Source organism: Canis aureus, chromosome 1 (assembly GCF_053574225.1).
Source record: "Canis aureus isolate CA01 chromosome 1, VMU_Caureus_v.1.0, whole genome shotgun sequence".
Classification (NCBI taxonomy): Eukaryota; Metazoa; Chordata; class Mammalia; order Carnivora; family Canidae; genus Canis; species Canis aureus.
The window spans coordinates 91,792,551-91,806,799 of NC_135611.1; the positions used below are offsets into that span (position 1 = coordinate 91,792,551).

Genomic DNA, 14,249 nt, shown 5'->3' on the forward strand with positions numbered 1-14,249 from the left:
TTCTTCTACTTCTTTCTTTTGAATATTTTCTAGTGTGACATTACATTATATGTATTTTTGAGTTAGTTACTTATTGGTTGCTCTGGGATGTACCATCTGTATCTTAATTTTCAGACTGCATGTCAGATTTATCCTGTATTTCAGTGAAATACTAGAAAAGTTACTCCTATATAGCTCTGTTGTTTCTCCCCTTTTATGTGCTGCTATTGTTATACATATCACATCTATGTAACAAACCCCCAAATACATTGCTGTAATTATTGCTTTATACAATTGATATCTTTTTAAGAAGCCGAGAGAGGAAAGGAGAGCAAGTATATATTTATAGAGTTTGTTATATTAACTGTCTTATTTGCCATTTTCATTTCTTCCTCTCACTTTTAGTTAGCGTATGGTATAATTTCCTTACTATATTATACCTTTGCTCCTACTCACCTCCTCTTTGGTATTATCAACTGTATTGCATTTCAACATTTTAGGCCCCCAAATACACTTATATGCATATTTTTGGCACAGCTGTTTTTTAAATAAACTAAGGGAAAGAAGAAGAAATATGCATTTATATTGTGTTTTATAATTACATAGTTATCAGTGCTCTTTGCTCTTTCATATAGATTTATATTACTATCTGTGGTCATTTACTTTCAGCCTGAACTTCTCTTAATACTTCTTATGAGATATTTTGATAGCAACAAATTCTCTCAGTTTTATTTATCTGAGAAGGTCTTGAGTTGCTTTCATTTTTGAAACATTATTTTTCTGGATATAAGTTTCTTGACCTAGTTTTGAAATTCTAGCACTTTAGATATGTCCTCTCACTGCCTTCCAGTCTTATTGTTCTTGATGGGAAGTCAGCCGTTAATCTTTTTGGGGTTCTCTTCTACTTGATGAGTTCTTTTTCTGGCTGTTTTCAAGATATTTTTCTTTGTCTTTTAACATATCAGGTAAGAGGTGTCTGGCTGTGGATCTTTTTGTATTTATCCTTCTTGAACTATGTTGAATTTCTTGGATGTGTAGATCACTTTTAAAAAAAAATCAAATTTGGGAGTTTTTAGCCATTATTTTATTGAAATATTTTTTTTCTACTCCCTTGCCTCCCTCCCATCATTCTGGTAGTCTCATTATGCATAGGTTGCTGCTCTTAATAATGTCCAACATTTCTCTAAGGCACTATTGATTTTTCTTCATCCTTCTATCACTGTTAATTGGATTGTGTAGCTGGTATCAACATATCTTCAAAATCATTGATTCTTTCTTCTACCAATTCATATCTGCTTTGGGTCCCTTTAGTAAAGTTTTCATTTCAGTTGCTTTATCTTCATCTCTATTATTATTTCTGATTTGATGAGACATTGTCATCATAGTTTTGAAAGCATAGTTTCCATTAGTTCTTTGAACGTATTATAGTGGCTGCTGTGAACTTGTTTTAAATCTAAGATCTAGGCCCTCCTGGAGATAGTTTTTGTTGCCTTCTTGTCACCCCACCCCCTGTATTGGCCATGCTGTCCTGCTTCTTTTCATGTCTAATAATTTTTTGTTGTTGAAAACCAAACATTTGTGATAATATATTGTAGCTACTCTGGTTACTGATTTCTCTTTTCCTAGGTTTGTTGTTACTATTTGCTTGTTTATCTGCTTAGTAACTTGGCTGGAGTACTTAAGTGAAATCTATCTCCCATGCAGCATGAAACCTCTGATGCCATTCTTGGGAAGGTGCAGCCTTGGGTATGGGCACAGTCACCCTTGGATGACTGATTTTAGCAGGGCTCTCTTTTGCTGCCTACTTTCCTGGTCTCTCTGCTAAAACTTTTGTCTGTTGGCATCACAGCCAGCTGTTAGGCTCCACTAATTGCTGGATGATTACTCTATGGTTTTCAGTGACGTCCTAGTACATACAGTGCTCCACAGTCTGATCCAGTTACATCAGGGCCTTTTACAGAGTTAGTCTTTGAGGTTTCTTCCTGACTTCAGGAGGGCTCATCATAGTAGTTATCTCTTTACTTGCTTCACTCTGGTAATCTAGTTGGCCTATATTTTTTTCTTATTGCTTTCATAGAGCTATCAACCTCCACTTAATTATCTACACCAAAATCTCCATTGTTCTATGAGAATCCCTTAGGATTAAACTTGCCCACGTTTAATTCCAAATAAATTGTCTGGAAAGAGTTTCTACATATTTTATTCTTTTACCTTCTCTCTATGCAAAAATCTGAGTCACTGCTTTGGATATGGGAGCAGGGACAATGATCCACTTCTTTTGGAGTGCCATTTTTGCTCTAATGACCAGGGCATTGGGCCGGAGCAGTAGCTTCTGGTCTTCCCAGCTTGCTTCTCCCAGTGTGGAATATGCTCTGTATGAGCAAACTGTGGTGATAGTAATTGACTTCAGTGTTATAAGCTATCTTTGCCAGCGGGGCTAAGAGTGGGTTGGAGGGAGGAAGGGAGCCCCTGGCCTCTTTGTCACTCTTGCTTAGAAATTAGCTTCTGAAACAGGCAGCTAGGAGAGGATGAGAAATATTGGCACCTGTCCATCCCAGGGAGATATAGCTAGTAGCTTGGGGGAAAGGAAGCCCTCTGTGGAATAGAAGTTAAGCTGTGAGAGAAGTGGCAAGGGAGAGAGTAGATCATGACTCAATTGACATAGGCTCTCCTTGTTCTTACCAAGATTTATTAGTTTTTCTTGAATAAATGTTTCTTCATTAACTGTATTGCCCTTAGGCAATTTCTAGAGACTTTAAATAGTTGTTGGTGTTTTAAAATAATTTTTACCAGGTAAGGTTGTTTTGTTAGGGAGTGAGTCTACAGAGCTCCTCATACTACTGTGCCAGAAGTTATGTCTAATTATCCTTAGATGAAACTGATTAGGGTAAAGGAAACAAATTAGTATAAAAACAAAGAGAACAAACCTGAATTCTAACTAATTTGGCTATTAGTGGTAATTATTATTTACAGATAGCTTGTTTGTAGCTGATTAACTGAAAACTTGATTCTTTTCTGTTATAACTCTATCAAAAAATTATATGTTGAGTGATAAGGTTCTAATGTAGTTTGACTTTTTAAATAAATTCCAAGATTTGGATATCAAATTCCAATAGAGCATTAAATAACCACTATAGTAGATTGAAGAATTGGTGGTTATATGCATTTTCTATGATGGGGATCTTTTATTATAGAAAATGTCAATGTGGTTATCAACTCAGAGTCTGGATGGGTTTCAGCATGTCTTCTCTGAGCCATCTCTCACATTTGCAGGGCTGACACAAATTTTTTCTTACAGAGCACAGTCTTTGATTTAATTAATCAAGAAATCCTTATATAGAGTATCAGCTGCCTAGAAAGTCGCTGTGCAAGTAAACATAGAGAACTCCACAAATGTAGTACAAGATACCTGTCTCCAAGAGGATAATCATCACTCAGGTGATGTAGTTTCCAAACAAATGAAAAAATAACTTGTAACATAAAATAGCATAGTTCAATAATAGATGAATAGTGCAGAGAGGTTCAGAGGAGGGTTTGGTACTTTAGGGTTGAAGTCATAGGTTTTAGTTAAAGCAGGGGCTTCAAATAGCTCTCTCTCTATATATATATTATATAATTATATATAATTAATATATATAATAATATAATATATATAATCTTTTTCTGATAGGTCTTCAACTTGGGCAGGGCTCAGCAGGATAAGGCTTGTCTCTGCTCCTTAGCTTGGGAGATATTGGTGGTTGCTGGTAATTAACTGAGGGCTGGAGGATTTGCTTTCAAGATGGTTCCCTCATGTGACTAGTAAATTGGTACTGGCTTTTGGGGAGCAGCTCAACCAGAGCTCTTGGTTTCTCTCCTGGAAAGTTCTACAGAGAGGGCAAGGAAACCGAGGACTTGCAAAGGTCATTGGAATCCAAGAATATTAGAGTTTCAGTGGAAGAAACCACATTGTAAAAAGATGAAGGGGGGTGAATATTGCAGCAGGTTTATCTCTAGTCCAGAGAGTAAACAGTAAAAGGAGAGAAATTGGTTGATAGCAGAGAGATTATTAAATCAGATAAAGGTTTCTTTCAAGGTAAGGGAGATCAAATTATCACAGAAGGCAGAAGAGAAAGAAAAATGTTTTATATGTGGCTCGCTTTAGACTTGGTTTCTAATACTATTGTATTTGAATAGTCTACCTGGAACTACTAAGGATTTTCTTGACTCTCCTGGGGTCTTGATGTTTAGATGCCTCTGTGCCCCAGGGAGCAAGAGTCTGAGATTTTTGAAGCATTTTTATAGCATTATATCTTTATATAACCTGAATCTAAGTACTTCCTGTCTTCTTGGAGAAGTCTCCTTCACAGATTAAGAGAAGTGTGAGTACTTCCTAGCCTCAAGCTAAGTGAAATAGGGCCAGTGGGGCAGGCAAAAGTATGATGCTGAGTGGAAATTTGCATAGGAATTGTAAGAATTTTCTCTCAAAATCTGTGTGACTTTATTCATAATCACCTACTGATAGCCAGAGCTAAATGATACTGGAAGACCCATAAAGGACTATGCTCATGGTTTGTCAATAGTAGTTAAAAGGATTATTAGCTATTGAGGGGTCTCATTGCTAGAATTGATGACAGGGAGGCAACTTAGAGTTACTACTGAGAGCCGTCATCTCTGAGGGCAACTGCTGCTGCTGAGAGTTCCTGCTATCCTAAACTCCAGGGTAGAATGTTCAGGGGGAACCAACTTTAGCTCCTGACAATCAGCACTGATGGGAGCAAACTCAGTTGGGCTTTTCTTAAAGTCACTACTACCTTGACTGGCAAGGTCAATAAATCCTGCTCTGAGTTTCTGAGAGGAAACCCTTCAGGCAGCTAAATTTAGCTTAAAAAACAAGGCGCATTCTTTGGCCAGTGACCCAGTCTGCCCTCCTGGCAAACACTGATCTTAACGTTGATGGGAAGACTAGGTTGACACTCAATAGAGGTCAAGTGAAGAACAGATAGTATGGTAAAAAGAGCATGAGCCTTGGAGCCTATTTGAGACAGGTTTGTATGCATACTTGCTAGTTTCAGTTTCCTTGTAGATAACATTAAAAAAAAAACCCTATCATGGTGTTAGAGGGAGGGCTGAATGAGATAAGACATGTAATAGAGCCTGGTATGTTGCAGGTACTCAAAATGTGATTGCCAGTAGTGTTCTTTCCTATCTGGACCCATGTGAAATGAAGGCCATGGGACTCCAAGGCATCCAGCCAGTTACTGAATCCTTGAATTATATCCTGCTTTTTACATAGAAATAATGTAGGAGGCTCTAGTTTGAGAAAACTATTAAATAAAGGACTAAAGGCAGATCCCATGACTCTGAGAGCCTTCACATTGTTACATGCATGTGGACTCATGACTGATTCTAGAAACATCATGTGTCCAAGGACCAACATACCCATTCCATGTGTTTCTAATGTTGACTCTAGACCTCATTATCATTAAACTGTTCAAAGGATCCTAGTCACAAAGGATGTTGTTTCTGGAAAAAGATTTCAATATGTTTGCTTCTCCTTATGTATAAAAGATGGAAGCCACATTTCTCTTTCAAAAACCCACTGCTTGATTAATTTCTCCTTGCCCAGCTTTAGGCTTAATAGCTGGATGATTTGGGTCTCACTTTGCAATTCAAAATCTTAGCTTTCCAAAGATGCTTCTTGATTTGATGTTCCAGGTGGCTGAGAAGAAATGGACATTAAGTGATTGCTTATGGCTTTGAAAGGTCATGATCTGCTTCATGCAGGCTAGAGAATGTCAATCTGCACCTGAACTTTAAGCCTCATACTTTTCTGATTATGGATATAAATCATGTGACATTGGCAAGTAGCTCATTCTCATGCATATCCAATGCTCAATTAAGGCAGGACTCAGAGCTGATGGGCACTTCTGTGACTGGCATTTCAGGGGTATATTTATTTCCTTTCTCCCTTAACTCCTACATCAAAGGAATTTGAGTAGTTTGGCTGGTAGGCAAAAGGGAAAGCAATTCTTCACTTTGCATGTAATCATTTACACATTTAGAGCTCTCACAATGTGTCATTCTTTCACAACTCAAATTTTGCACATAATCCATTTACTTAGGATAAAATAACCGACACACTTTAAGAAAATATTGCAAGAATTATGTATGTGAGCATTTAAAACTTTGTCGTATGCTAAAAATCCATAAAGTTCAGAAATACACTGCTATTTTTGGTGTAGCATCAAATCATTGATCTGATAAGGAACAGTTTTGAACATTATGAAATATTATTTGCATCTAGAAATCGGTACAGGTAAAATAATTTAAAATGTTGCCCACATATATTGCATCTTTAATACACTCAAAGTCCGTGAAGTAGATTCACATGTTTAACAAATGTTTATTAAGAGTGTGTTTTGTGTGAAACCTTGAACTAGCATTTTAAAGATTTTCATTTATTTACTTTAGAGAGAGAGAGAAAGTGTGAGCTAGGGGAGGGGCAGAGGGAGAGAAAGAATGAGAGTCTCAAGCAGACTGTGTGCTGAGCATGGAGCCAGACCTGGAGCTTGATCCCAAGACCCTGAGATCATGATCTGAGCTGAAACCAAGAGTCGGATGCTTAACTGAGCCACAACTTGTGTGAAACCTTTGAACTAGCATTTTAAAAGGTATCATTATTGGTGGATGTACAAATTTTATACACACATAATTAAGACAAGTACAGAATATTATACATTTTTTAAAGGAAACAGTGTGCAGGAATGGTGAATTTTGTGAGATCTACTTTACATAGAACAGTCAAGGAAAGATGCCATGGGATTTAACTAAAGTAACATTTAAGCTGAAACCTAAAATGAGAAGCCACCTATTTGGTGTGTAGCAGTAAAGGTGTGTTAGGCAGAGGAAAAGCAAGTACAGAATCCCTGAAAGGGAGTTTGGCATGTTGTAGAAATTCAACATGGCGTGACTGGAGAAGCATGAACAAAGAGAAGACTAGAATGATATCAAGTGGGCTTTCTGATTATCCCTAGTTAAGATGTGAAGAAGGTGGGACTCAGGGAGCAACTGTTCAGGCATACAGAAGCAATAAATATCCGACCTGGGCATGACATCTTGGCCTTCCAATTGTAAATCCCAAGCATGTTCTGCTATTCTAAGAACAGGGAGATGAGGGAAAAGATGGACAAAGTATGCAAAAGGTATGGTGCCTGGCCCCTTGAAAATTTGTAGTTAATGGCAGACATGGATTTACCATATGCTGTCTTATCGATTCATTCATCTATGTGTCCTGACAAAGTTCTAGCACAGTAAAAATGAGGGAAAAAAATTATGGCAAACCACAGTAGAAATCCACATTCTTTAAAAAACTTAAAAGTCAATATGAGGAAGGCAAAAGTAGAACATAACATTGTAATTGCAATGCTAGTTCATCTTCCTCAACTTCATTGACTGCTGGAAGCTTTTGGGGACCTGGTTAGTTAGTTAGTAGGTGCCACACCTAGTTGGACCTCAACACAGGGCTTGAACTTAAAACCCTGAGATCAAGACCTGAGCTGAAATCAAGAGTGGGATGCTTAACCAACTGAGCCTCCTAAGCACCCCTGTTGGGGGACCTTTCATCATTTAGTTGGTAAAACACGAGCAAGTTGTTATATCTAGGAGTTCAGGCTTCTGTGTTCCATGGTCTTTTGTCTTGATTTTGAAGGAAAATCATTTTCATTCTAAGATGTAGCAGATGCCTCTGGAATTAGATATTGTCCTAACTGGAGAAAATGACCCCTGTAGGAGAAAAGTAGAGTGGGGTTATCCTCTAACTTGCTTAAACATCAGAGCTACTAAGAATCTTGACTGGAGTCAAATGGGTTGGGATACTGGCATTTTCAAGCTCAATAATACTTGAAAGAAGTAGTAATTATAAGGGTTGTCCAGTTGGCAGGCTCAACATAACCAACCACTAACTCAGGGCACAATGTGCAACCCTGAAGGACTCTCTTATGGCCTTAAAGAGACCCTCCTCTACTGTTAGCAGAGGATAAATTGGGCTGAAAATCAGGCCAGGGACCTAATTGGGAGTCAAATTGCTGAGAGGACTTGATACACAACCTCATCAAATCACATATACTGAAACAGAGAATTGATAGGGAAAGAATGTGCTGGGGACATCTAGATGGAAGAATTTGAAAGCCCCACATTATCAAAATCCCTTTTGAACTCTCCACGCCTTCAGAAGTGGTCCATTATTTCTTGCCTAGAAACTATTACAAATATTTCCCTGAGGCAGAAGCCTTATAAAATGACAACATTCCTTCCTCAAGATTTGTCTCCACCTCTCTTAGGACATCCAGGGCAACTAGGAGAGGAGGATCGACTCACAAAGTTTCCCAACTGGTAAGATACTGTTGCAAAAATTGAAATGAAATACACAAGAGTTTTAGTTTTATATTGCCATTGTAACAAGTTACCATAAATTTGCAAAATGAAGCTATACAAATTCATTATCTGACATTTCTGTAGGTCAGAGGTCTGGCACCATCTCACAAGGCCCAAATCAAGGTGTTCTCAGGGCTGCATTCCTTTCGGAAAGTTCTGAGAGAGCATCCATTTCTTTGCTTTTTCTAGTTCCTAGAGATTACCTGCACTCTTTGGTTCGTGGTCAGGTGTTCCACCTTTAAGGCAAGGGCAGGTTCAGTTCTTTTCGCATCACATCATTGTCATCTTCTCTTGGGCCTCCCTCTTCTATCTATTAGGACTCTTCTTATATTGGCCCAGCTCAGATAATCCAATATACTCTCCCTAGCAACCTTAATTCCATCTGCAATCTTAATTCCTCTCTACCACGTAATGTAGCAAATTCCCAGGTCTCAGGAATTAGGATTAGGCATTTTGGAGAGGTTGTTCTTATGCCTGCCATAAAATATAACGATGCTAAAACTAGGGTGGGATATATGGTAAATGCTCAGCGAACATTTGCTATTATTCCCTGCTTCTAATTCTTGGGCTCCTGCTTTTAGGTGGAAAAAAAAAAACACAACCATCTGAATCAGAGGCATCTCAAACCCAATGCTCTCCCCTGTTCTCAGTAAAATTCTTCTCTTCTGCTTCTATCTCTAATGTCCCTAAACTACCATTTCCTTCCCTTTCCCCAGTCTCTCTGTCATCCCCATCAGCAGATGATTTTGTTGCCTATTTTGAACAAAAAACTGAAGCCATTTGGAGTTGAATGACATTAAACTCTGGTGCTCCCACCCATTTATTTACCTACTCCTGCTCCCATTCTTGGGTCTTTTGCCACCATTGTGGAAGACTGGAGCTCCTTCCTCTTACTCATGGTCAACTCCACCCATATTCTTGGTGCCTCCGTTAGCTTGAGGACATGGCTCCCATCCTCTCTTCTCTCTACTTTTTCTGTGCATGTTTCTGTGGACCATTACACCCTCTGTGAGCTGCTGTCTGTAATCTCTTGCTTTCCACAACAAGCTTCTGTGGCACCGTTCTCTCCTGGCTCTACTGTTACCTCTCTTATCACTTCTTGATCTTCAAAGTCTCCCCTTCCTCCACTTGCCTCTTAATTTGTGGAATATCCCAGATCCCATCCTCAGTTCCCGCTGCTCTCATTTCATTGTGAGGAGATACACTGTAATCTCCATCCAATGCATGGTGCTCACTGTTTTCATCTTCCAAGCCTGAGCACTTTCAGGAAGCCTTCCTGTGACTCTTGTCCATGCCTTTCCTCTGAGTTCCCTTAGCACTCAGAAAACTGTATCTAAGAATTAACATCATAATATGTTGAAATTATATCTTAGCGGGTCTGTCTTCTCTATGATCCTGTGTGCTACATGTGGATAAAGATTTTAGTGATCTTTCTTTCTCTAGTGCCAACTACAGAGGCTGACGCACAATTAACTCTTGATGTAAGTTTGTTGGTGTATCTATTTTGAATAGAAAACAGAAAAATAATGCCAAATTTATAAAATTCTGCACTTAACTCTATCATGTGGATACTCTTCTATACAGCGAAATAACTTATTTCCTAACCAAAAGTTATTAGTCTCATTTGACTTTGCATATATATACCAAAAAAGAAAAACTTTTTTTGCTAGGCTGGTTAATATATAGCCATAAACAATATGGTATAAAGTAACTTTTCAAATATCAGCTTCCAATTTCTATATTCAGAATGTTTTCATTGCTCAACACATTTTTGGAGCTGCATTTATGGAAATGTGCTTAGATTTTTGCAGTGCTCCTGCGGCTCTGAATGTCCATAATATGGCTTTTTGTGATGGATGGCTGATTAAATGCTCTCAAAGTCCCCAAGTGAGATCAGATTCACGCAATACTTACTTCAGCCTCGACCTAATAGGTCATTTTAATGACAAAGAAATTTGGCAACTTAGTTCTTAAATTTTCTATTTATGTCAGGAAACCAAGGAGGAGTAGATACCTTTCTTTTTCTCTGACCTTTCTCCTACCTGCGCTGTAAAATTGTCAAAGTCCCCTCGAATAGCTGCTCTGTTGTCCTTGTAAGGGATGCATGCTTTATTGATGGATGAAGTGATATATCTGCATGCCAGATATAATTTTGCAAAGTCCTTCGGCTTGATGGAGGTTGCACAAACAAGAGAAAATGCTTGGAATAAATGCTTGGAAAAAGCTGCAAGTGCAGCTTTTTTTAGTTGCTTCTCAAATCTAGGAAAACCCAAGTTAAGAACCAGTGTTCGGTACAATCAGTTTGTGATTCAACCTAACCATGTACTGGGCCTTCCTTTTCTATATCAAGCATATTGAATAATCCATCTCCAGAGATCTGGGTGGCTTCAGATAATGGAAACATATTTAGGTCACCTGCAGAATAACTCACATGTTGTTTTTTAACCTAGCATTACAGGATAGGAGTTGTCCCAGCTTGCTTTGTCTGTACAGGAAGCACTCGATAAATATCTGGTGAAATAAATCCAGGTCAGACGATGTCCCCAATGCTGGGATACAAAGATAAATAAGACACATTTCTACCCTGGAGGAGCTGACAATGTGGCAGGAAAGAAAATCAGAGAAGCTAACAAAAGGGGATAATAAAATACGGTAGTAGCAAAATGTTATGGGAATCTAGTAAAGAGTAAGATTAATTGTTAGGTGGAACCCGGGGAGGAATCACAGAAAAGGTGATATCCTTCAAGACCCAGTAGGCAGAGAAGCTAGAGGAGACAGGAGACAGGAGAGGGTGGTTAGGAAGCACGTATGGGGTCTCAATGAGTGAGCACACGGAGTGTCTTCGTGGAACTTGATGTAGGTTAGTTTGGTTGAAGCATGAAGATGCTAAAAGGAGGGCAATAAATCAGGTCTAGAAAAGCAGACTGAGTTTGGGTTGTTAAAGGCATCATAAATCTTACAAAGGAGTTTGAATTTCATTTTCCCCATCGAAAACTCCATGTTGCCTGGAAGACTGGGTTTCCCAAAGGCTATTCCTGGGCATGCAAGTTCTATAGGATGTTCGGAGTGGGGGATTTATACCAAAATACCTATTTAGCTTTTAGTTAAAGGTGGAAAGGTAATCATGTGGAGCCCAGTTGTGAGAAGTGGCATTGGTAGGGAATTTCCTGAAACATGTACAGTCCACCCATCTCTTAGATAAATGAAGTTAAACCAAATTAAACTGCATACTTAGGCCAAATAGTTCTGCTGCCCTCCTTGATGGATATTACTATCGTGTTTTTCAATAAGATGAGATTGGCCTGCGCCGAGAATTGTAACAGGAAATGATTTGATGAGACATTTATGTGCGCTTCTTCTGAACAGAGGGTTTGTCTTTATCTTGAAGGCACTGGGAGTGTTGTAATGGATTAGGTGTCCTTCTTTGTCATGAATACTAGTTAAACCTAGAGCCAACTTTGCGGCTCACCTCCATAGGAGGGTCCTTAGGGTATGTGTTCCCGGGTAATAACTGGACTCAGAATTTTGTGTGACTTTCTACATTTGTATTCCCTTTGCTTAATCTACTTATTTGATCCTATTGCAAGTTTTTGTAACCTCTCTGTGATCCTTCTTGGAAAGAAGAGCTGGGATTAGGAGAGATATCAAATGTACATCACTCACCACAGTGTCTGGCATACAACACCTACCAAACAAGGCCTTGCTTTTGTTGCTGTGGTTTTTATCAGTTCCACCTCCTCCATCGTACAGTTCTCAGGGTTGACAGAAATGGAAAGAGAGCGTATACTAATGGATGGAAATGATTTCCAAGATCTTTTTGCCATGGTCTTAAGTCGCATTAAGCACACAGAGCAGTGGACAAGCCTGAGTTGAACAATTAGCGATCCCAGGTCTCCAATCTTGTGCTGTGAAAGGGACAAATCAGTAAATCAGAGAATGGTAAATGAAGCCTCTCATCTAATTAGGGAGCTAAGTTATCACTATGGGCCTCAGGATCCTTATCTGTAAAATGGGAAAACTAACAAAATTTATTTTGTAGAGTCACAGTAAGGATTCTGACTATGTATATGTAAAGAGCTAAGAATAATGTCTGGCGCATAAGCGCTCAGTTAACATTAGCAGGGGTTTTAAAGAATCAGACGAGTGGGAAGTCCCTTCCAGCTCAAGTCAACCAGGAAGGCTTCTCAGAGGAGGTGGGATTTGAACTAGACTTGGTATGATGGAGGGAACTCAACTAGGCAGAGAGGAGCAAGGAGGTTAACCCTTTTGGGAACTCAGTTTAAAAAAAGGCAGAGAGAAGGGAGATATCCAGTGAGGAGGAGACCTCAGGAGAGCAGAGATATTGGTGAAAGGGGCTGTTAGGTGGAAGGCCTGCAAAAACCCCGGCTTTTTGTGCCCTCTTGTGTCCTCCTTGGGCACTAACGCACTGCTTCTCGGTGGGCCTTCCCTAACCACCCCCTGAAGGAAAACCTAGCTCTTCTCTGAAAGACACTCTGAGCTCTTCTGAATCTTTCCTCTACCTTGTAGCCAGTAGGAAATTACATCAGGGTGTGGTAATTAGAGGGAATTACAGAAACTGTGGCCGGTCACCCCCCCCCCCCCCGCCCCCCTGCCGCCAACACACACACACTAAGTTCCTACACACAGACTCAGAAAACCATGATTCTATTTCGGGCTTTCGAGTGCTTAGGAAGAAAAAGTGCAGGAAATGGGAAATGAGAAGGAGGCAGCAGAATTCCCATCTGTGCCGACACTGAAAGGTTTTTAGTACAGAACGTGAGAGAAGCTTGGTGAGTCCCTGCAGGGGTGGCTGGACAGGCGCCCATGGGCAGCGCCCGAGAGGGCCGCGGTCATCTCAGAGACAAGAGTCACCAGGCTTCTTTTCCACATTTGTCTGATTAAAGAGAAGAAAATCTCTTTTTAAACATGTGCCCTCGTCTGCTATTTCTAGATTCCTTAAGATTTGGAGGGGGAAAAGATGAAAGATTAATTGAGATAATTTATCTTTAACCCAAGAAGAAGCCCAATGTTGAACTGCAGCAATGAGACGTGAACCAATGGAGTGTAGGGGAGGTGTGATGGACCTGTGCCCGCTGGTGACAGCAGCCATAAAAACAGAAGGATGAAGATGCAAAGCAAAGAGTGAAATCCCAATTATAGTTATCTGTTTATTTATACCCTGACACATTCCCAAATTATTTGAGCCTGCTGAAATTCAAGTTGAGAAGCCCAGCTCTCTGAATGAACACCTGCTAACACCATCGAGCATCACATTTCTTAAAGCAAATGCTAGACACTCTAGAGGGAGAGTTTTTTCCACTTAAAAAAAATTTCCTTTCTGCCATGCCACACCATCCTGAGTGGGGAAAAAAAGAGCATTAATCAAGCTGGCAATTCACTTGAATCAAACCTACATTCCCCATCTGTCACTGTTCTAAACGCCACAGAGAGACATGTTTCACAAAGGGAACTTTTCTACATTAAAATTTTTATTGGGGCATAAGAGACAGATATATGCACAAGTCATAAATACGCAGCTGGGTGGATTTTCACAGTGTGAAAATGTCCATGCAGCCAGCATCCTGATCAAGAAACAGAACATTACTGGGATCCCAGAGGCTCCTATGAGTTACCCTATACCTTCGAGGGTAACTCCTCCCATGATTTCTAACACCACAGATGACTTGGCCTGCTTTTGAGCTAACATAAATGGAGTCATCGACTCTCTTATAAATTCTTCCACTCAACATTATGTTTGTGAGATTAATTCACAACATTGATTCACTTATTCTCATTATTGCATAGGATTTATTTATTTAACATGCTGTGATTCACTTTTTTTAAAATAAGACTTT

At 39.4% G+C, this 14,249-nt stretch overlaps 1 long non-coding RNA gene across 2 annotated transcripts in view; it reads right to left on the bottom strand.

Moving 5' to 3' along the window:
- LOC144319960 (uncharacterized) overlaps positions 1–14,249 on the bottom strand; it is a 150,373-nt gene that overhangs the window by 11,472 nt on the left and 124,652 nt on the right. Inside the window, exons 5-6 of one of the 2 annotated variants that reach the window (XR_013385586.1) lie at positions 12,084–12,299; positions 6,351–7,743 (exon numbers count right to left, since the gene is read on the bottom strand). This is a non-coding gene — a long non-coding RNA (uncharacterized LOC144319960). Of the gene's footprint in view, positions 1–6,350; positions 7,744–12,083; positions 12,300–14,249 lie in introns of those variants that run through there. The other variant, XR_013385594.1, reaches the window with a different exon arrangement.